The sequence below is a fragment of the Anneissia japonica genome, unplaced genomic scaffold, assembly GCF_011630105.1.
Source record: "Anneissia japonica isolate Jap-2015-1 unplaced genomic scaffold, ASM1163010v1 scaffold287617_len321496_cov130, whole genome shotgun sequence".
NCBI lineage: Eukaryota > Metazoa > Echinodermata > Crinoidea > Comatulida > Comatulidae > Anneissia > Anneissia japonica.
Genome location: NW_022696710.1, coordinates 22,051 through 33,357, shown reverse-complemented (window position 1 = coordinate 33,357; position 11,307 = coordinate 22,051). Strand labels below are relative to the sequence as shown.

At 38.2% G+C, this 11,307-nt stretch overlaps 1 protein-coding gene across 2 annotated transcripts in view; it reads right to left on the bottom strand.

Moving 5' to 3' along the window:
* Positions 1–11,307, bottom strand: part of LOC117102145 — a 41,084-nt gene that overhangs the window by 15,800 nt on the left and 13,977 nt on the right. The window lies entirely within an intron of this gene.

The window sequence follows — 11,307 nt, the reverse complement described above, 5'->3', positions numbered from 1 at the left end:
GATGAAAGTTAACAGATTTTATGAGTTTACCAATGTAATTTTGCATGGAAAGCTTGTCATCAAATGTGACGCCAAGGTTGGAAATGGTAGAGGAAGTTTTAATGATAGATGAGCCAATATGGAGTGAGTTGATGTTAATTCTTGAGCTGGAATTATTAATGCCGAAGAAGATGAATTCAGTTTTATTTTCGTTTAGCATAAGCATGTTATTGGACAGCCAACTGTGGATGTCGTGGAGGCTGGTTTCGAGACGTGTTTGAATGAAGTCAGAGTCAGAGGGATCAAAATCAATATAAATTTGGATATCATCAGCATAAATGTAATAATAAAGGTTATGGGACTTGATAATTTCGGATAGAAGGGATATGTAAAGGGAAAAAAGAAGGGGGCCAAGAATTGAGCCTTGTGGAATTCCATATTCAATAATTTGTAGATCAGATCTAATTTATTTCTACAGATTGAGTTCGGTTAATTAGATATGATGCAAACCAGTTTAGAGCCGTACCAGAAATGAAGAACTGTGAGGATAATCTGTGAAGTAGGATATTGTGATCAACAGTGTCGAAAGCCGCTGAAAGATCCAAGAGTATAAGGGCAACGACCCGTTTCCTATCTAGAACAACAGTAATGTCATTGTGTATTTTAGCAAGGGCAGTTTCAGTACTATGACCAGTCTTATATGCCGATTGAAAGGGGTTAAACAAATTAAATTGGGTAAGATATGAAATTAACTGTAAGGAAACAACTTTTTCAATAAGTTCGGCAAGATAAGGAAGATTAGAAATTGGCCTAAAATGCTGGAATTGTTGGGGATCAAGAGACGGTTTCTTCAAAATAGGGGTGACTACAGCACTTTTAAGATTATCCGGAAAAGAGCCGGTTTCAAGAGATTTATTGATTAAGGAAGCAATGGCTGGAGCAATACTGGCTCTGCAAGATTTAAGAAGTTTAGTAGGGATGGGATCTAATGAACAAGTAGCCGATGACGAGGACAAAATTAACTTCTCAATGGCATTATGGTCAACAGTGTCAAATGAAGAAAAAATGTAAGCATTGTTAGTGTGCAGTGACTCCAGTGGCGCATTTACAATTGAAACATTTGATGGATGAGACAATGGAGAAAGCTGCAATTGTGATAAACGAAGACGAATATTCATGATTTTATCATGAAAGAATTTTGAAAATTGTTCCGCAAGCTGAGAGAGGTTTTCATGAGAGGGAAAACAAATTGTAGAGATGCCCTTTATTAGTTTGTTTAGAAAATTAAACAACTTTTTCTGATTTCCCGAACAATCTATAATCTTACTTGTGATGTAACTGGTTTTTTTTTTGTCTTTTAGTTTTTTGTTAAATACCTTAAGTTGTGTAATATATAATACTTTATCAGAATCTAATTTGGTGTTACGCCATCGACGTTCAAGCCGACGCAGAGATCTCTTACATTCTCTGAGGTGATTGGAGTACCATGGTTTATTATTGTTTTTATTCCTAACAAAAATTTCCTTAATCGGGGCAAGATCATTTATCATTGAACACAGATGAAGATGAATACATCTTTTCGCAATATTATATATTTCGCAATCCCCTGTATATTCCATATCATTGTTTAGTTTATATGCTAAAAACGCTGAATTGATTTCTCGTGCAATTCTTTCAGTTTCCATGCTTATATTTTTTTTCCTCGAATAACGCTATTTCTTCAAAATAAATATACGTAAACCCAATGAAAATCGTTCTTTACATGGACCAATCAAATAAATGATATTTTTGTTTACATTCAACTGGGATATTCAAGTCACAATACCCGCACATGACGTCATTTAAAAAAAATAATCAAGTCACCATTATCACTCTCAGGCAATGAAAATCGTTCTTTATATGAACCAATCAAATTCAGCCTTTCCATACTACGTCACCATACCCTCATTATACAATTTATTATACCAGCATAATTATATTAATAAACAATTGTCAAACACTACGTCAACATACCCTCATTATACTATTTATTATACCAGCATAATTATATTAATAATCAATTGTCAATCATAAAAATACCCTCATAAATACATCATACCCATCGTTCTATTGTTTACGTCATATGTAAATAAACAGTTTTATACTCAATAAACAGCCTCAAGTGTCTTACACAACTACTCATCTGCAGGCCAATATATGGAGCCAGGATACTGTTATTCATCCAAAAATCCCTGATCCATGCAAACTGGGCTGGTTTGTGGAATATGATAAATTGAGACCTGTCTTGTCTGAAAAGCAGGCTGCCCCTGAAGCAGTTACTGAACGTATCAGATGTACCTGTTCAATATGTACATGTTCAAATAATACATGCACGTGTAGGAGAAATAACCTTCAGTGAACTGAGATGTGTAACTGCGGAAGGGAGTTTCTGCAACAACTTTCCATTGTTGTCTAGTATTTCTGAATCATCAGACAGTGATAGTGATGAACAAAGTGATAATGAACATTAGCATATTATAAAATCACTGATGTAGGTAAATATAAGTAAATCACTGTATGTAATATGGTTACATAATACTAACACACACACCCACACATTATATATATATATGTATATATGTAGAATATAATATAACGTAACGGTAAAGAAACTCAAATACGTAAGATGTTGACTTTAGAAACACTAAAATTTATTTGGCGAATATTTCGGCTACTCCTGTAGTCTTTGTCAACGCTTGACATATCTCTTATACACATCTAGATGTGTATAAGAGACAGATATATATATATATATATGTAATAGTCTTAAAGTTGTTATATACCGCCTGGCCTTCTTTCTTCCCCACCCCTCATCTGACACTTCCTGTCCCATCACCAGTAGCAACACTGTCATTCTATCACATGTTGTTGCTGAGTCATAACCGTCATTATCATCTGAGAAAACTAATCAATAGTTTTCCCTTTAAATCCATTTATACAGGTATGTCATAATCCTTTATCCAATGTGTTACATCTTAAGACACCAGTTGTCATATGTTTTTATGTTTTAACTTGTATTAATCATGCTTTATTTTAAAGAAATAATAGTTTACTTTTCATTGAATAGCCCAGTGCTTTGTTTTAAGTGCCAACAGGCCAAGATTTATTGTAGATGATTAGTTTACCATGCAAGGTCACAATGACCCTGTTCATGGTGCTGTCTCTGGAATGCTGGACTATAGCTGGAGTACAGTCACCACAGATTTTATATTAGATTTAACCTTACCTCCATGATTTAACTTAGTCCATTTAATCATGATTTCTTTATGATCGTTTAAACATGAATAACGACAATATAATGGCAATAATGTTACTGTCATGTGAATGTATAATCGGTGCTTCACAGTGATGTTTTATGGTTTTATACTGATATGATTAGGAGTAAACTGCTCTAAATACTGTAGGAAGTTTTTATTTCTTTTGATACTAAATTGTTAACTTGTTTAATTGTATTCACATAAAATTAAAAACCATGGAATTAGTTAATTGATTAAAGGAACCTAATCTCAGGCGTTATATATCGTGGTATAAACGGAGGGTTAGCTTTCTACTGTATGATTATGCCTGTTTGTTTAGTGAAGCATTTGCTGACTTTAAAGTTATTATTTTGTGTTCTTTAATATTTGATGTAGTATGAACTTAATGTTTATTAAAAGCTTTAATACATTCGTTATTATTATTATTTTCGATGTTAAATATTGTAGAACATGTTTCTTATTAGAATTTAGATATAGTTCATAGTTGCCTTGACGTTTAATAGTACAGCTAATGTTGAAACTTTCACAAGCATTATCTTGACAAATGATTACCAACTGACCGAACGGAGGGTTATTGTATTGTAGTGTACTTGCGTTGCACTAAGATAAGCGATTAATTATTTTTTAAGCTTTATGCACGATAGGCTTATTATTATTTAATACGGTTGATCATTGATTTAGAACATATCGCAAGATACCCTGTATTAACTATTCAAGTACTCAATACGTTTTAGTATTTTAACATTAACATTTTTTTAACGTGTCCGATTTCTCATATTTGATACTTTAATTCTGTTGCTTTATTAATTTGTTTTGATTCGATTATGATATGTTTAAACGTGTCATCATATTGTCATTCTATCACATGATGTTGCTGATTCATAACCTTCATTATCATCTGAGGAAACTAATCAATAGTTTTCCCTTTAAATCCATTTATACAGATACAAGAATTAAAGTTTGCTATCAAGCGAAGTCTGTATTATTTTAGTGTGCAACAACGCGAATAAACGCCCCCCACGGTAGATCGTATCCATCAACTTCAGAATAACCGTAACATAATTTTGGCGCCCAATGTGGGGCTTTGCACAATACTGATTTGCTGTGAAGACCAAACGTTTAGGAAGAAAAGGGATACAACACTGCCAGGGCATCCACGACTCACCCACAAGCTACACGGAATCAAAATTGCCGAACACCAATATCCTTGTGATCATGCTTCGGACTATTCAATGTACTTACACCATTATTAATCACTTAAGACAGGAAATACAGCCTCTTGATCACGATACGAACTACACTTCGCACGTCAGTATGGGAGACTTAACTATATCAGAGTCAAATATACCTAATGACCGTCCTGCTGTACAACAGCAAACGAGCCGACCAAAAAGATATCTGCCACAAATACCAACTGGATCATCGTATAAAGACACTCGAAATGTAGTAAGCAATCATGAGACCAGACCACCACATGTCAGCCGTCTTAAAAGAAATGCAGATCGATTTGCAGTTACTCCAAGGCCAGAACCAGTAAGAACACCTTGCACGGCACAACCAATTCCTATGCAAGAGTCGTCTTCAGTAATCGTCTATCCTGCGTCGTCCCCATTTAATACAGATAGGCGGCCGGTAGTTCTACAGCAAACAATATCTAAGCCACCAACATTTTCTGGAGAAACCCCCGTAAAACCAGGTGATGCTACGTACGACGAATGACGGTATGAAGTTCGTATGTTAATGGCTGAAGATAATAGCTATCAACCATCATATGTCCGAAAATCACTGCGAGGAGAAGCTAGGCGTCTTACCATGAGGTGCCATATTTTAAAAGAAGTTCTAAAGAAATTAGACACTTTCTATTTATCGGTTGATGATGGCTTGTACTCTTGCAAAAGTTTTACAGTTGTAGGCAAAATAAAGATGAAAATGCACGATCGTTTTTCTACCGTCTGGAAGACTTGCTCCACCAAGCAAGAGACAAGGGCGAAATTGGTGACCAGTCTGATGACCGATTACGTGACGTGTTCTGGAAAGGATTGCGAGATGCCAATATCAAAGCCTCTCTTCATCAGCATTACGCGAGTAAGGTTGCGGCAGAGCGTCTTTTGCGACTAGTAAGGGAACAGGAAGACCAATCCGAAGTTCCACCTAAACAACGGAATGTTACTGTGCACCAACAAGCCACCCTTCCAACACCCAGTCAGACTACATCTGCTCCACCAGCTTCACCAACACCAAAACTCAGCCAGCCCAAAACAAAAGAAAATGACGAGTGGATATGTCACCGGTGTAGTCTTCCCGGACACATCGGTAAGGGGTATAAAAACTTTCACCTCTGGGATGGGAACAAGCCAGTGGCCTCTGGGGCACTCAGCTCACAGCATTTAAACGGGAGAAGACCACTACCACAAGGCCGAGGGCGGTGGTCCAACTCCAAACCGGCCAGACACGATCACCCAAGACACCCACACTCCAACGCTTACTAGGACCACCCAACGAAACACAGATAATAATAAATGAAATGACGTGTAGCGCTTTGTTGGACACTGGTTCCCAGGTGACTACCGTTTCTAAAACATTTTTCAAAGACAACTTGGCCAACAACGGGACAACACTATATCCATTAAATGATTTATTGTTCGTCGTAGGAACTGGTGGACAATCTATTCCGTTCTTAGGATATATTGAAGTTGCCATCACTTTACCAAAACTAAAAGGAACAGAGGATATCACCCTGTATGTATTAGCATTAGTTGTTGCTGACACCAACTACAATAAGAATATACCAGTACTTATCGGTACTAATACCATACAGCAATATCGTGAACATTGCCAAGAAAAGTATGGAAAGCGTTTTATGCAGAAATGCAATTTACCCACTGCCTGGAACATGACAATAACACATCTTGCGGCTTGTGACTCGCTTTTTAACAAGGATGGGACGATAGGTCTCGTTAAAACAGCAAACAAAAAACCATTTGTCATTGGGGCTCACCAAACAGTATGTATCGGCAGTACCGTGAGGTCAAAATCAGATTTTGTGAATTACTCAGGTTTGTTCAATCAACACAGAAAGGTAACGTTCCTGTCGGCGTTGAAATTGTGCGTAGTCTAATAACTGTCAAAGCGAAAAGAAGGAAGAGCCATATCCAAGTGTCAATCACTAACACCTCCGACCGGCCTATAACCATTCATCAAAGAACTATATTATGTGTGCTACATCATGCTACATGGGTAGGCTCGCAGCAGCAGTCGTTGGAAAACAACAACTGTACTAGTCAACAAGTAGACTTGGACGAATCACCAGTAACCAGCGACTAAAAACACCAAGTCAAGTCTCTTCTTTCTTTTTGGGAGTAGGTTTTCGCACAACACTACTCGACCTTGGACGAGTGACTGCTGTAAAGCACAAAATACACATGACAGATGATACACCATTCAAACAAAGACACAGACGAATTCCACCAGCACAATTCGATGAAGTTCGACAACATCTCAAAGATATGCTCGACGCTGGTGCCATTCGGGAGTCCCATAGCCCGTACGCATCACCAATTGTACTTGTTCGGAAAAAGGACTCTCTTCGTTTATGTATTGACTATCGACTATTAAACCGCAAGACAATTAAGGACAATTTTCTATTGCCCAGAATCGAAGAAACCCTGGACGCTCTTCACGGAGCCAAGTGGTTCTCCTCGTTGGACTTGAAGTCGGGGTATTGGCAGATAGTAATGGAGGAAGCTGACAAAGCAAAGACAGCATTCACCACACCACTGTGGTTTTATGAGTGCAATCGAATGCCCTTCGGCCTGACCAATGCCCCGGCGACATTCCAACGAATGATGGAAAGGTGTATGGGGGATCTTAATTTAAAGCAATGCCTAGTGTACTCATCTTCGTTCGCGGAAAATCTTGAAAGGTTGTCTGCTGTTTTAAAACGACTCAAAGAATACGGCCTAAAGTTAAAGCCCAGCAAGTGCCACCTCCTCCGTCAACATGTAAATTACTTGGGTCACGTAATCTCGTCCGAAGGCGTGTCAACAGATCCAGACAAAACAGAGGCAATCCGTACATGGCCTGTACCCACAAACGTCACAGAATTGCGATCATTTCTAGGATTCGCCGGATATTATAGCAGGTTTGTGTGGGACTTCTCCAAGATTGCGAAGCCCTTGCATGCTTTAACTGTAGGTCCGCAAACCAAGAAAACAAAAGGAAAATACCGTGACAGGATGCCTACATGGGATTGGACACCACAGTGTCAGGAGGCATTTACATCTCTAAGATCGAAGCTTGGTGAACCACCCATATTAGCATACGCCGACTTCAGCCAACCATTTATTCTAAATACTGATACCAGTGGAGACGGTCTCGGGGCAGCGCTGTACATGGAGGCAAAGAACGAGTAATCGCATTTGCAAGCAGGGGCTTAAGCGGGAACGAAAAGAGGTACCCTGCGCATAAATTAGGGTACTTGGCGCTGAAATGGGCAGTAACTAATACATTTCACGAGTATTTATACGGCAGAAGGTTTGAAGTCAGAACGGACAATAATCCACTAACATGTAGCCACTGCTGCGAAACTTGATGCGGTTGGTCATAGGTGGTTGGCTGTACTGTCCACTTACGATTTCACCGTGTCATATCGTCCAGGAACAGGGAATCGAGATGAGGATGGCCTCTCTAGGCGTCCAGACGAGGAAGTAACCGAGAATGAGCAGTCAACCCTTACCCCTGAGGTAATTAAAGCAATTTGCCAGTCTCACACATTTTGCTTTCCCATTGTTGAGTCAACAAGTACATCGTCAGATGCCATTCCGGAAACACTACTAAATCCAGTGCATTGGCCTGGCTCAGAGACATTCCCGAAAGTAGCAATGAAAGAGTGGCGTCGTCTACAGGAAGAAGATCCCATTATCACTGCCATAATAATTTTGAAAATGGTGGGACAGCGACCATCTCACAAAGACAGGAAGCAGATGGCACCTAAAGTGGTGATGCTATTGCGGGAATGGGACCGACTATAAATCAAGGAGAAAACTCTTCATCGTGTCAGGCAACAAGATGGTGAAACCAATTACCAGTTAGTAGTTCCGGAAAATTATCGAGAACGGGCAATGGCTGGTATACACGACGAAGTCGGACATCCAGGAAGAGACAGGACTCTTGAACTTGCCAGATGTCGATTTTATTGGCCCAATATGGCATCTGATGTAGCCGACAGAGTAAAAAGGTGTGAGCGATGTACTCGTCGCAAAGTACCGCCAGAGGCCCACCTGGTAGCACCTTTGGTTTCAATTGTCAGACACGAACCAATGGAACTTGTATGCATCGACTACTTGACGCTTGAACCATCTTCCGGCGGGATCAAGAATGTACTCGTAATTACCGACCACTTCTCAAAGTATGCAGTTACTGTTCCCACTCGAAATCAGACAGCTAAAACGACAGCAAAAGCATTATTCGATAATTTGTTTATCCACTACGGTACTCCTACTCGTCTGCATTCAGACCAAGGGCGAAACTTCGAGAGTGCCGTTATCCTAGAACTTTGTAAGCTGTTATCCATCACAAAAAGTCGTACCACACCCTACCATCCAGCAGGGAACGGATTATGCGAGCGATACAACAGAACTTTACTGGATATGCTTGGAACACTTCCTGTGGAAAAGAAAGCGCATTGGAAAGATTTTGTTGGCCCACTAACGCATGCATACGCACTAACGAACGCAACTGCACGAAACAGAGTTCAACAGGTTATTCACCGTATCTTTTAATGTTTGGACGCAACCCAAGATTGCTAGTTGACGTATGTCTAGGTCTCACACCATACAGTGTTTCCGAGGCAAACCACGCTACATATGTTTCTGATCTTCGAAAAAGATTAACGTACGCATATAGCAAGGCGTCAGCTAAGGCAAAGAAAGCGGCGGCCAAAACTAAGGAACACTTTGACCAATCTGCAAGAGAAAATACCCTTGAGGATGGGGATCTTGTTTTAGTGAAGAAAGTGGCCTTTCATGGGAAACACAAATTAGCAGACAGATGGGAGCAGCAGATTCATGTGGTGATAAGGAAGATTTCAAATGAGCTTCCAGTTTATGAATTGCGACCGGAGAACGGGGGAAAATGTCGCATACTTCATCGAAATATGCTACTTCCCTGTAACCACCTAACCATTGAATCAGAACCGGAACCAAAGCAACCACACTTAAAGCATCACCAAACTGCAAAAAAGGCGTCAGATACGAAGGTCTAAAAGAAAAAAAGAAAACGTACACCCAACCAAATAGTGACGAGAGTGATAGTGATGAAATACATACTGCCACAACGTATCAACTCCGAGCGACAGCACCCGCATTTATACCGACTCCTAGCTCGCAACCTATCACACAAGCCGTCCAGCCTTCATAGCACCATAGCAGCTATGTATATTGAATTATTGTTACCTAACCTAACTATAGTATTACCTTATAATTAAAGAACATGTTGGGGGCAACATTTTGAAATCGGGGATGGTGTAATACTCTTAAAGTTGTTATATACCGCCCACTGTCTTCCCCACCCCTCATCTGACACTTCCTGTCCCATCACCAGTAGCAACACTGTCATTCTATCACATGTTGTTGCTGAGTCATAACCTTCATTATCATCTGAGAAAACTAATCAAGAGTTTCACTTTAAATCCATTTATACAGGTATGTCATAATCCTTTATCCAATGTGTTACATCTTAAGACACCAGTTGTCATATATTTTTATGTTTTAACTTGTATTAATCATGCTTTATTTTAAAGAAATAATAGTTTACTTTTCATTGAATAGCCCAGTGCTTTGTTTTAAGTGCCAACATGCCAAGATTTATTGTAGATGATTAGTTTACCATGCAAGGTCACAATGACCCTGTTCATGGGTGCTGTCTCTGGAATGCTGGACTATAGCTAGAGTACAGTAACCACAGATTTTATGATAATTTAACTTAGTTCATTTAATCATGATTTCTTTATGATCGTTTAATGTATTTTAACATGAATAATGACAATATAATGGCAATAATGTTACTGCCATGTGAATGTATAATCGGTGCTTCACAGTGATGTTTTATGGTTTTATACTGATATGATTAGGAGTAAACTGCTCTAAATACTGTAGAAAGTTTATATTTCTTTTGATACTAAATTGTTAACTTGTTTAATTGTATTCACATACAATTAAAAACCATGGAATTAGTTAATTGATTAAAGGAACCTAATCTCAGGCGTTATATATCGTGGTATAAACGGAGGGTTAGCTTTCTACTGTATGATTATGCTGTTTGTTTAGTGAAGCATTCGCTGACTTTAAAGCTATTATTTTGTGTTCTTTAACACTTGATGTAGCATGAAATTAATGTTTATAAAAAGCTTTAATACATTCGTTATTATTATTATTTTCGAAGTTAAATATTGTAGAACATGTTTCTTATTAGAATTTAGATATAGTTCATAGTTACCTTGACGTTTAATAGTACAGCTAATGTTGAAACTTTCACAAGCATTATCTAAAATGATTACCAACTGACCGAACGGAGGGTTATTGTATTGTAGTGTACTTGCGTTGCACTAAGATAAGCGATTAATTATTTTTTAAGCTTTATGCACGATAGGCTTATTATTATTTAATACAGTTGATCAATTGATTTAGAACATATCGCAAGATACCCTGTATTAACTATTCAAGTACTCAATACGTTTTAGTATTTTAACATTAACATTTTTTTAACGTGTCCGATTTATCATATTTGATACTTTAATTCTGTTGCTTTAATAATTTGTTTTGATTCGATTATGATATGTTTAAACGTGTCATCATATTGAGAACACTGTCATTATATCGCATGTTGTTGCTGAGTCATAACCTTAATTATCACATGAGAAAACTAATCAATAGTTTTCCCATTAAATCCATTTATAAAGATACAAGAATTAAAGTTTATCAAAGTTTTACTAGTCAAGCGAAGTCTGTATTATTTTAGTGTGCAACAACGCGAA